At 41.6% G+C, this 13,230-nt stretch overlaps 1 protein-coding gene across 2 annotated transcripts in view; it reads left to right on the top strand.

Moving 5' to 3' along the window:
• The first annotated feature begins 241 nt into the window (after positions 1-241).
• Positions 242-13,230, top strand: part of SMAD5 (SMAD family member 5) — a 33,772-nt gene continuing 20,783 nt past the window's right edge. Inside the window, exons 1-2 of one of the 2 annotated variants that reach the window (XM_051794132.1) lie at positions 242-572; positions 4,161-4,605. The gene's annotated coding sequence lies outside the window, so the exon portion shown is untranslated. Of the gene's footprint in view, positions 573-4,160; positions 4,606-12,765; positions 12,942-13,230 lie in introns of those variants that run through there. The other variant, XM_051794131.1, reaches the window with a different exon arrangement.

The raw sequence follows: 13,230 nt of genomic DNA, 5'->3' as shown, positions 1-13,230 counted from the left end.
GGTAAAGAAAACTGCTTTTTGGCTCTGCCTACCAACTGGTTTATTCTGCTTATAAACAATGGGTCCCAGTTAATGACTAGACCATGCTGTATTTACTGGCTACCGTCAGGCATTCCCAGACCTCAGAGTTTTATGTCTGTGAAACACTTGCACATTATGATCTCACCTCATGATACAGAATCTCTCTATTCAAGTTTATACATGACGTGGAAAGTCTCTGAGATGTACTCTGAGGTGCAAAATTAGTGTAATTCCCCTGGAATGAAGGAGACGTGCCAACTTATACCAAGTGGAGCTCTGGCCCACAATGTCTCAAAGACATTTGCTTTTGTCTAGAAAACAAGCAAACAAAGGTTCTTCATTTCAATGGAAAGTAATGCTTATGTCTGTCCCTGCTCCAGTAGAGGAGGAGATCAAAGATGGCACAAACTCTTCTTGCAAGGCAGTGTTTCACTTCCAGACAATTAATATGATAGTATCAGGGAAATGGAAATCTATTCCCTGCTTAGGTGGTTCCCCTCATGGACTGGAAAACTACTGGGTTTATCATTTTCTGTCTTTAGGCAAAAAAGGTAACTCATATTTGCATGTTTGTCAGTTTGTGCTTGAGAGTACAAGATTTACTTAAAAACAAGCTCAGCCAGCTAAATGAAATGCCAGTGGTCTTATTATCCTGAGAGAGCAAAGCACTTAAGCCTGTGATTAAAATGAAGTTAATTGAATTTAAGCGTGTGCTTAAAGTAAAACACAGCCATAAATACTTCACTGAATAAATGAGAGATCATTCTCATGCTTAAACGTAAGCACTAATCCCTATTTTCCTAAACCCAAAGTTTATAGCCTTCTATCAGCAGTTCCAAGTGTCCCACCAACTAAACCTGGCACCAACACCAGAATTTTTCTGAGGAATTTGTTCAACAGAATGAAAATCAAGGTTCTGCTCATATAATAAATTACAAGGGTAGGTTTGAAACAAGAACACAAATATTAAAATCTGGGTGTGATGAATTATGTACAAGAAAGGCAGGAAAGAGCTTATTTCAAGTTGAATTGTGTGGCTTTCTCAGAAACACCTCCTTGGCAATCTAGAATGGAAACACCTCCTTGCTCTACAAAACCCCAAAATTCAGTATTTAGGGGATAGTGGGAACTGCAGAGCAACTACAACTGCTCTGTGTTTTTACACCCAGGATTCTCTGCATCAGATTAGTCTTTGGAATTCCAAGTTTGAGGTTGAATTAGAAATCTCAGCTCTGAAGTTGCCACTGATATATCTGATTGATTTTGGACATGTGGCATTTTCTGCCTGAATCTTATTTTCTTTGTATTTCTAATAGGAATGCAAATGCCTTTCTCTTAGAAAGTGTAGTAAACAAATATTCATACAGTGTTTTGCTGTCCTTTTTAGCTGGACCAAAGAATTTCTGGCCTAAATCTGTTCCACTGGCATAGAAAAATTTGTTTATTACCTTGTGAAATATTTTTCACAGCTCATTTAGAGAAGGAGAAGAATGGACAAAAGAAAAAGTTCTGCTCATCCCATCTCTTCACAGTTAAAACTCAAGTTTTGGAAATTAATTTTCCATTAGATGTTCCTCAATGGCATTCCTGTTTCAAAAGGAATTTTTTCCTATCGAAACACAACTCTTCAAATGCCAGATGATCCTCCTGCCTCTCTTCACAGAAAATGTAAAAAAGCCCTTTTTTTTTTCCTGTTTGGCATGAAGGGAAGTTTCACATTATTATTATTATGCAGTTCTGGTATCCCTGGAAGAGACCAGATGTCCATTTCAAAACACAACATGAATTGTTGTACACAGTGATATAAAAATGTGGATGACAAGATGTTGTAGGGTTGGTTCACTTGGTATCTGCACTGAGCTCTGCACAGTTGTACTCTGCCATCCTGAAGCTTCACTGATTTGAAACTTCTCTTTTAATTATTTTTAATGTGGAATCTTTAGTAACAGTTTCTTAATGTAGATTAGAATAACTGATGCATTTTTGAGTTTAAACCCACTACTGACTTTTTGGAAGCTTTGCTTCTGAGCATATTGAGAAAGCCAGAGTGGTACATAAAAACAATTTCACAAGTTTTGAAGTTTTCTTACTATTAACAGATGTGTTTATGTGTGTAATTTATATATATATAATGATATTTGTAGTGTGGTGGAGAGGTTCAATTGGGCTATCACACAATTTGGAAAAAATGCAGAATTTGGGATATTATAGGCAATAAAATGGGACTGCAGTGAGAGATGAGCTCCATGAGGAAAAACAGTTCTCCTAACAGTGTGTGAAGACCATGAGTGAGTATCCAGGTGGGATCCAAGGCCTGTCTGGCCCAGTGTCCTGTCCAACAGACAGAAACAGGATGCCCAGAGGAAGGATGCACACCCTGGGCACACAGGAATGGCACAGAACCCTCACCCAGCAATTTGCAACCAGGGGATTTCCAGAGCCAGAGATCCATGTGTTTGTGTTTAATGACCTCTGATGGGTTTTTCTTTTATGAATTCCCTCTGTCACCAGTTCTGGGGTTTGACTTCATGTAAATATTTAATATCACAATGTTCAGTGGCAGAAATTTTAGCCCCTTATCTCACTTTGGTGAGGAACTACCTTTTTCTTCCCAAAAGCCCGCACTAAGTTTTCTTCCACCTCCTCCAGAACAGGAAGACAAGGTTTTCTTTCACCTTCCCTTTTCAGTTTGGGCTTTATGCAGATGTCTGTGATATCCCTCCTCAGCTGTTTCTTTTCCAGATGGAAGAGACTATTTAAAAATGCTCTGCATGGGACCCATCTGATGCTTGGGATCACTCTCTGTGGCCTTGTCTGCACCTCTGCCAGATGCAGCATTTCTTTCCTGAGCTGGAGAACCAGCTCTCTGCACAGAACCTGAGGTGCACCAGGAATTCCCAGCACCAGAGAAATCTTTGCTGTGTTTGCCATTCCTTTTGTAGCAATTCCTGATATCCAGTGCACTCCTTGGTGATCAAAAATTCATCCAACACCCGCATTGAACTATTACAGAATATAGTTCCTGAGCAAGAACATGTTAGAGAATGTCATCTTGGATGTGACTTCACTCCCATGTGTGCTACTTTACATTTACATTTATACCAATTTTCATCTACTTTTTTATTTCACACTCAGTATGGGGAACTTCTTCAGTTCTTCACATCAAGTCCTCATGTTCACTCTCCTAGATGACTTCTTCACGAAGAGCAAGGCCTAATGATTAGACATAATCAAAATAATCTCATTATTTTAGTAAGAAATGCTTTGATTCTGCGAGCATCTAATCACATAAATTTTATTTTCTGTTTTAAGTGGTTCCAGGGAGTGCAGCTGTCAGACTGTTCCTATTAACTGGACTTTGAAACCTCTGTGAGCTCTGTTGTCAACAAGACTAATCAGCTTTTACTCTGTTTAGCTCAGTAGACACACAGATAATGATCTTTTTTTTCCAGACTTGTACTCTCACTTACAAATGTTACTCTCCATTTCTGCCATCTTTGTTTATGCACACACAGAGTAGTGAAATGCAAACATAGAAGGCCTGGTATCAAGATCATTCACACTTTATAATCATAATTTTTACACGGAAAGAGCCATTATCCTAATTAATCTGCCCCATTTTTAGGTGTGTGTGTGCATGTGAGCATAGATATATCATGTGAATACCTTAAATATGTGTATATATACTTTATATATATATTTATATATGTGTATATATATTTATGTATATGTATTTCTATGCATATATATTTATATATATATTTATATGTATATATTTTTATATATTTATATGCGTGTATATATTTATATGTATAAATATATATAAATATAAATATTATATATAAATATATACATATATGTATATAATATATACACATATATTTATATGCATATTTATATGTATATATTTATATATATTTTATGTGTGTATATATTTATATATATATAAAAATATAAATATTATATATAAATATATACGTATATATGTATATAATATATATACATATATTTATATGTATATATATTTATATGTATATATATTTATATGTTTATATATATTTATATGTATCATACATGCATATATATATATATTTATATCCATTAAATGCATTCAAATTGTGAGTTTTCTTTCTGTGCAGAGAGATTCAATGCAAAGAGTCAATGCCCTGTGACTGCAGTTGTTCCCACTTTGCAAACTAGAGATAAATTAATCACCGAAAGGGATCAGCCTGCTCTGGCAAAGCCGGGATTTACACCGGGAAAACCCACGGATTGTAGGAAAGGCAGAGCACAAAAGATGGCTGCGTCGCATGGGACTGAAGGGAGTTATTCCAGGATGAAAAAAGGAAGCAAAACCAGACCCGACACAGGAGTTTTGCAGAGAGTTTGCGGAGCGGGGCCGGGAATTCTCCGCGGGCGGCTCCGGGGGTGTCACCGCCCGGACCCTGCGCTGGGCTCCTCCCCGGCCCCAGCACCACCATGAGAGGGAGAAACGGGGATCGCTTGGAAGGGAGCTAGAGGGAAAAAAAAATATAAAAAATCCCGGGGGAGAGAACATGGAGCTGCAGTAATTTTTGCTGGCAGGTAAAGCTCGTCCCTCGCCGCTCTGTGTCGCCTTGGTGGGTGCAGAGCCCGCCCGGCGCTGCCTTCGCTGCCTTTGAAGCGCCTTTGGCAGCGGGGGAAGGAGATTCGCGGAGATGGCGTCACTTCGTAAAAAGTTTCCAGATTTTACTGAGCTTCTTGTTTGTTTTCTTTCTTGCCTTTTCTTTTCTTTTCTTTCCTTTCCTTTTTTTTTTTTTTCTTTTTGGGTGTATTTTTTTAAAGGGGGAAGGGGGTTGAACTATTCGGAACGCCAAGTGGGCGATGTGGCCGGGATCTAAATATACCCCTGTGCAAACAGAACCCCTGAGAGAGCGACACCGAGAGCTCAGGCTATTGTTAACTTTTGGGATTCCAATTAAAGCCTGCAATGTTAAATATTTATTTAATTACTACAGAGAGAGAGCAGGAATTCTCTCTGATTACACTAATGGAGTCAGAATAGTGTGGTAAGGGAGAGATTTTCCTCCTGCCCCCCCTTTCCAAATCTAAATAGCTGTAGACAAGCACAGGCTGGAATATGAACATTAAAGGGGGGGAAAAGAATGTTTCAGCTTTGTTTTAGGGGTTATATTTCAGTCGGGTAAGCAAACTATATTGCATGTGTTTTTCCGTATCTACAGCTCACTCCAAACATAACATTCCAGAGGATAAAATCTGTTACAAAATAAAACTGACTTTGTGACAGCTGAACTTCTACGCCGAGTCTAAAAATTATCTAAAAGCGCCTCAAGAATCCTAAATGTCATTCCCAAGATGTGGTGAATTGTAATTAGGGCTGTGAACTATTTTGGTGGCAGTGCCTTACATGGGGCCCAGCTGAGCAGCTGGAGCATTTATGATCTTAGTTTTTACCCTTTACTCTGTGACATATGAAGGTGTTTAGACAATAATAATAATAATAATCCTAATTTGTTTCAGATTTGAAAAAAATGAGACCAAGTTTGAAAATGTGTTGTTTGCCTTTTGATTTTTCCTTCCTGTGTTTCCTTTTAAAACATATGTCATAGGGCAGTGCTTAAACATGGCAAGAAAACTCATTAACAATAGAATAATGAATGAGAAATACCATTATTATTACTGTATTACTATTTTGTGATTTTCTCATCTTACTGGTTTTTCCAAAAACTTTTCATTTTTGTTTTAGGAAATGACCTGGTTCCCTCTTCTCCTAACAAAAAGCAAAGAAAGGGGGAAAAAAAAACAACTTATGTGGAAATTTTGGGAAAAGAAAGCAAATAGCTTGCAACACACTGTCCAAAACCTGCACTCCACTATGCCCAAAAGCACTTTAATTTTACAATAGACATAATTATGCTTGTGTATACAGATCTTGATATGGGAGAGGAAATTATTAAACCCAACTATTTGGTCATGAGGGTGGGAGGAAAAAAAAAAAGTGTCCCTAAGTGTGCCACAACATTTAAATGCAAGTTCTAAAGGCCCAGCCTCCTGTAACTTGGTGAGTCTGCCAGAAATACACCCAGAAGGAGAAAGTCAGGTCCTGTGAGTTCCTGCCTGAGAAAGGCTCAGTGCTCTGCCCTGCCATCTCTAATTGCTTTGTGTTGGGAAATCCTGGGGTGATAAAAGGGCTGTTAGAAAGTTGGCTTGTGAGTAATTAAGTGTAGGTCTGGCTATTAAAACCTGATTTGTTACTCAGAGGTTACACTCATCTGCTGTGTCTTCTCTCAAGATACAGATAAACTCTGTTCTTTTCACTGGTCTGAGCCAAAAGTATCTGCATAATGAATGGAGAGATGGCAGCTCTGGGTAGGTTCAGCCATACACAGCGGGAAGAATTACCTTTACTGTAACAGGTACAATTATTGCCATAGAGCACTTCTGTTTCAGACCATTCCTTTTGCCTTTCCTTTTATTTATTTCCATGGGAAATGCTGGAGGATGTGTACCTTTCTTCATGTAAAGTTTCAAATACTGATTTTACCCATAAGCAAAAGCTTCTCTTTCTCAAAAAAAATTGAATTTCTGTTTTGCAGCGTCTCTGTTTATTATACTCAACCTTCTCCATAGAGTGGGTGTAACCAGGAGAAGAATTTGGCCCATGATGTGAGCTAAATTTTCAGTGCTTCCACTATTTAGAGCTCCGTTGTGCTAAAAATAGCTTTCCTGTGGTTTTGGCCACGGAGCCACAAATGCAAGTTTTCAGAGCAGAGTTATTGTGGATGTTGGTCCCTACTGTTGCTGCAAGGAATGAAACTCCAGCTCATGACTGTCAGCAGATGGTTATGTGGAGTGTGAGGCTGAATGTTAGATCTCCTCACTGTCCCAAAGTGAGGATGTGTCCCAGCCAAAGGCCTGACACATCCACAAGGGACCACGCTCAGAAGGCAGCATTTTGGCTGGGGGGTGAAGAACCCCAGGAAAAACTGGGTTTGTGCAGGAGATAACAGTGGAGAACTCACCCAGAAATCTCCATGTTTGGCTAACAGTGTGGGCTGTAGAACAAATGGAAGGGAAGGTGGAAACCTTTGAGTCAATAAGACACAAGTTTGCTCATTTGGAGCAGAGTTTTCATCGAAGGTAAAAAAGCTCCCAGTGCTCACGTGGTTATAGCACTGTAATGTCAGAGTCATCCTCTTTCTGTCCTGCATTTTCTGTCCCACTTCCATGGTCCAACCTCTCTGTTGTCCACAGGAAATTGGTCTGGTTGTTGCAGACAGCTTTTAGGAGGCAGGAGGTAACGTTTTTCTGAGCTTAGTAGTGGGTGTCAGACTCCAGAAAGTGTTCTCATAATGCGAGGTCATGTTCTGGAAATAGTCAAAAACCACTGATTTAGAGGAATGAGAGCATTCCATGTTTCTGTACTGCTGATGCAATGGGGAGGGCAAGCTGGGGATGGTCCAGAAAAACAGCAAAGCTGGAGGAATATTCAGAGGCATTGTGCCATTTAAAATTATTTTCTTTATCATTTCCTCTCTGAGAGCAGTGTAATACTTCGTGTTAATCAGCTGGGACATATTTTCCATTCCTCTGAGAAGGTTTCCACCCCCTGTTCCAAGGAGCAGATCCCATTTAGCAGAACTGTGCCCTGACTGGGCTCTGTCCACAGGTGTCATGGATGATGGTTCATACTCTGATGTGGACTTTACAACAATTCTCAGGAAAAGGCTTGTCTTACTCATAACTTCATGCACATCTTACTCTTCCTGCAGTCTCTTTCCCTTTCTTAAGATTTTGCCTTTTTTATATGCATTTCAGGCATTTTTTTCTTGAGCTGTGTGTTCAGTTTTGCATCCTTAGTTGACTCTCAGCTGGATACACCATCCCCAGTATATTGACAATTCTGTTCTGTAGAGTGTGAAAAGACAGAGTGAACTTACAAAACCTTTATATAATAATGTCTTTGTTTCCAGCATCCCATAGATGTACCATTATTTAGTTACATGTCTCATCCCATTTATTCTTCCAGTCTGGGAAGAAAAGCTTGCATCTTTAACCTTGCTGGGCATTATACCTTTGGCTTGCCTCCCCTCCCTCCCCTGGTCTAAATTTCACATTAACATCTTCTATCTGTAGCTTCAGGAAACAAGACTAATTCTTATTTCCTCCCTCTCTTTCTCTATACCACTCTGAGGTGCCACACAAGGTACCCAGAAGTGTGGCTGTAGCAATAACAATTTAATTTTAATTTAAACAATTTAATTTAATTTGAACAATTTAAATTTAATTTATTCTCTGGGAATTCAAAGGCTGTCACCAGTGACTGTGACCTCACAGGAGCCTCCACCCCCAAGGGCCTTGTCCATAAGCACTCTCCATATCTTTCCTCCAGACACTAAACTTTATTTTTATTTTCTTACATACGTGATGCAAGGTACACAATGTTTGTGTTGCCTTCTTGCTGTGAGGCAGCCACTTACCACCCAGTGCTGTCCTCAGCCTGCTGTAAATTGTGGGCTCATTGCAGAGAACCAAATGGCCAGAGCACCTCCCTCTCTGCTTGCTGAACTCTGCTCCAACACAACACTCTTTTTCTGCCTCAAAAATAAATGTAAAGGTATGTATAGTATGTTAGCCTCTCCTTAGCCTTTCCCACCCTGAAACTTTTCAAACAGGGATGGCATGTTCCTCTCTTCACTGCCAAAAAAAAAAAATAAATTCCTTTTGCAGCATTTCCCCCTTCCCCCATTTCTTCTCAGCTGACAGCTGTGAGAGTGGAACTTTCTTCAGCTATCCTATCCATTGCCCCCAATTCTGTTTTTAAGCTAGATTAAGTTTAAATATCCAAGCCATCTTCCACACTACAGGATTTTTTTAACATAAAGTGGCTTTGTAAATGCTTAATGTGGGTAGAGACATGACAACTGTTTTCATAGATATATATATATATATATACATATATATATATATATATTTCTTTTTAAAATTACATTTCTCCCTCTTCCCCCAGCAATTGAGAAAGCTGATAGGGAACTAAACTGAACAATACAGTCATTTTAGAAGTCACAGGAAGGCCAAAGTTTCATAATAAAGCAACTTTTTTTCAAAACTATCTCCTTATAACTGAAACTATCTATTCAGTTTTCAAACTGTTCACTTCTAACCAAACAAAAAATCTCATTAAGAAATACAGGCATCATATTCAAAACCTGGAGAGTAAAATGAAAATAGTGGAATTTAAGATACTTGTTGAACTTCCTGTTCTCAAGCATGCAAGGCCTGATACCTTTAGGTAGTTCTTCAGTTGGTTGTTGTGCACTTTGCTCAGACTGGGAGGTTTTCACTCCCTCTGACATAAACACCTACAGCACCTTTATGAGAACTTTACAGCTTTATGAGAAGGCAGTTTTCTGTCCTCATTGCCATCAGCCAGTGCACAAAGGAATGTAAGACAGGTACTTGTGCTTTAGTTGACTTTACAAGGCAGGACCCAAAGTATAAACATGTGCAGTTGCCTCTGCAGAATCCAAACACAATTTAATAATTAAAACATTCAGGGAAAGGGGGAAGGTTAGCTAGTCATTTTTCCATGGATTGTCCCAGCTGCTTGTCCATGTGTTGGGAAATCTGGGTTTGATGCTGCTAAAATAGGATTGATGGTTCCATGACTTGTGAAATTTGTGAATTCACAAAATCACGTGATTTCTGGAAAATGTGTTCGGGATGCTTTGAATCTCCCTGTTCTGAACCCTTTTTTGAACCTGATATGCTATTAGAGTGGACCCAAGGGATGGAAATCATGTGTGAACAGGTAGTGGTGAAAGTGGTGCTCATTTTCCTGTGACCTTAAGGATAAACAGACCTGAATCAGCAGATAGCAAAGTTCCTTCGTCCTTTATCTGTGTCATTGACTACAAGGAGATAACTTGACTTCAGACATTAGGGGTTTGCCCATTCAACATTAGTCTGTGACAAAATGGCATGAAAAAAAAAAAGGAAGATTATTTTTTGGCTGGTGTACCGTAGTTCTTGCTATCACACTCCAAAATAGTCTGTGTTTTGTGCTTAAGAATCCATGGTTTCTGTGGAGGGTGTGCTGCAAGCACGTCTAAATCGTTTTAAATCGAGAATGTTTTGGAAAACTTGGGTTTTTTTGGAAAACTTAGAGTTTTCCTAGTCCTCTCCCATACTCCTGCATGCACACCTTCAGCTTTCCTCATCCCTGGAACTCCAAACCCTCTGCAGCAGGAAGCACATGGGAGCTCTGCGTTGTAGATTCACCCCCAGTGCACAACTGTTTTGTAACTCCTCAATCAGAGAACATTTTGTTTTGCAGAGACATGATGGCTGGCACATGAACAACACCTAAAATGCCTGCTGCCAATTTGTTGTTTGTTACTTGGTTTATTAATTAAGTTACACAAAAGATTTGGAGAAAGGCCAACAGTTGTGTTTCTTTTTTTTTCTTTCTTTTTTTTTTTTTTTTGGTCCCATATTTTGGACTGCCTGGCCAAAGCAGAACAATTGCTGGGGCAGAGATACAGAGGAGTCCCCAAAGGTTAGCTCTGACTAAATTACACCAAAGCCTTGCTCCTTCACTGCTGCCATGAACTTTAGTAGAGATATCCTGTTGGGCTATTAATTGATCTCCTAAGAACCTCTGTTTACATCAAAAATGATGAGCCACGTAGTTTTGAACCAGAAGAAAAAGCTCAAATATATTTGAAATTGAAATTTCAGCTTGGCTTACTGGATATTTTTCCATATTTCTCTCAACTCCACGTTGCTTTTTCTTCATATATTTTTTTTCTTTTTGGTAGATTTTTTTACCCTTAATTTACACAAATAAAAGATGGGATTTCATGTGGTTTCTTTTTAGCTGAATTATATACGTATTTGTATATATACACATATATATATATAAATCACTTTCCATTATGCTTTCTTGTTTCTATTTTTTCCAAAAGGAATGTGATAGCAAGATTCACTTGGCATTCCAGATGCAATTGGCATGCCAGATTTCTAACTGCTACAAGATGGTGTGGTAACAGAGACACAAATTTATGTAGAAATGATGATTTTTGCCCCATATATCTGTTCCTACACAATTTTTTTTTGCCAGAGGAAGAAACTCTTTTATAGGAATTTCAGTAGTGGATCAAACTAGGACCCAGCTTAATTCAGTAGCATGTCTGAAACCAGCTCTGATCAGCCTCCCCTGAGAAAAGCAGCCTTTGGGTCATGAAGTAATCTTCCTGTAGGAAAAGTTTCCTCTTAAAATCACTTTGTGGGCTGAAGTGTGAAATACTTTCCTCTAATTGTGGATGTTCCTGTTGCCCGTATAAAGCTGAATTTCTCAAAGCCAGCGGAGTTCGGGCCTCAACAATACATCGTGGTGAGCAATTCCACCTGGTCCTGAACTGAAGAGCAGAGCTGAGCGTGGTTCAGCCTTGCACATTTTGCTCTAAGGCACCTCATCTTTGTAAGGCAAACTAGACTTGGCCAGTCCTTCCTCACCATGAGAGGCCTTTGCACGGACAACTGATTTTTATTACCGATTTCAATGGAAGTAAGCTCAGTATTCAGATTTAGCAGAAGTTCATGTGCTTGGAATTCCAAAAGTTGGTTGGATATTGAGGGCAATTTAAAAAAATTAAAAGGTTCTTACATCAAGTCATGGCGTGGAACCCAATTCTTCTTTAATTTACCCTCGAATCAATCAATTTACTCGGTTAAAAATGAGAAGAAACCCTTGTGCCTGCACTATGCTTAACCAAGGTCAGGCACTGCTGTTGGAGGTGTTTTTGGCATGGTATTTCTCTGAAATATTTCTTCTGTGCTCTTCAGAAATAACTTTGAGGAAACAGTGCTCTCTTCCACTTCACACGACGAGGACAATGAGAGTTTGTCCCATGCTGGCATTATATACAGTACAAAAATCCTCATCCATGCAATCCTTTCTAGAGCCATTCCTAACGCTGCTGACACATTTTTTTTAAGTTTTAAATGGGGTTTTAGTAACTTATTCTGATATGCAGCCCCCTGAAGGACCTCAAGTACACCAACCCAGTCTCACCAAAGAGAAGAGGAGGCTCAGAGGGGACCTTATGACTGACTCTTTACAATTCCATGAAAGGAGGTCGCAGCCAGATGGGGCTCGGACTCTTCTCCCAGATAAAAGGTGACGGGACAGGAGGACATAGTCTTTAAGCTGCACCAGGGGAGGTTTAGGTTGGACATTAGGAGGAATTTCTTCACAGGAGGGGTGATTAGACATTGGAAAGGGCTGCCCAGGGAGGTGGTGGAGTCACCATCCCTGGAGGTGTTTGAGTGCTCAGTGCCACGGTCTATTTGACATGGTGGTGTTGGGTCACCGGTTGGACTGGGTGATTTCAGAGTTCTGTTCTAGCCTAATTAATTTTGTGAAAACAACCCCCGAGCTGTGGGCCAGGGCCAGTTTGAGCCGCTGGTGGGGCAGCAGCGCCCGCCATCGCAGCGCGGCCTTGGGGGGCTTTCTTATCCCTCCGCTGTGCGGTACGTCACTTTCCGGACGCCGAACCCCGCACGCTCATTTGTTTACTCATTTATTTATATCCATTTATTGACTTCGCTCCCTTTCCCAGCACCCGGGTGCCCAGTTCCCCACGGCCGCCCCTCACTCTCCCCACACGGGGCCCGGGCCCGGCCCTTTTCCCGCTTCCTCCTCCCGCCGCCGCCGCGGCGCGCGCGCGGCCCCGCCCCGCGCGCACATCCGGGTCCCGGCGCTGGCCCCGCCGGCCCCGCCGCCGCTCCCGGCCCCGCTCCCGGCCCGTCCCGTCCCGGCCCCGCGCACAAGTTCGGCCGCAGGAGCAGCGCCAGCGGCGGCCGCGGCCCAGCCCCTCACCGACACCGCGCCCGGGAAGGCCGCTGCTCCGCGCCCGGTGGGTCGGGGGGTTGAGGTGTGTGTGTGGGGGGGGTGCGGGCCGCGGGGTTCCGGAGCGGGGCGGGGGGAACGGGCCGGGCCTGTGGGGACGCGGGGCCGAGGCCTCGCCGCGGGGCCGCCGGGACGGGGTGGTGCGGGGGCGGGCAGGGGCAGCGAGGGGACGGTGAGCGGCGTGTGGGGGAAGGAGCAGCGCCGTGAGGGAGAGAGCGGAGCGCGGGGCCGCCCGCGGGGAGCGCGGACACGCGTGGGGACGGTGCGGGCACCGCGGGGGTTGTGCCTTAGTTTTT

This window comes from Manacus candei, unplaced genomic scaffold (genome assembly GCF_025592945.1).
Source record: "Manacus candei isolate 608988 ecotype Guabito, Panama unplaced genomic scaffold, ASM2559294v1 h1tg000037l, whole genome shotgun sequence".
NCBI classification, from domain to species: domain Eukaryota; kingdom Metazoa; phylum Chordata; class Aves; order Passeriformes; family Pipridae; genus Manacus; species Manacus candei.
The sequence above is the reverse complement of the archived record's forward strand: the minus strand, read 5'-3'. Positions and strand labels throughout refer to the sequence as shown.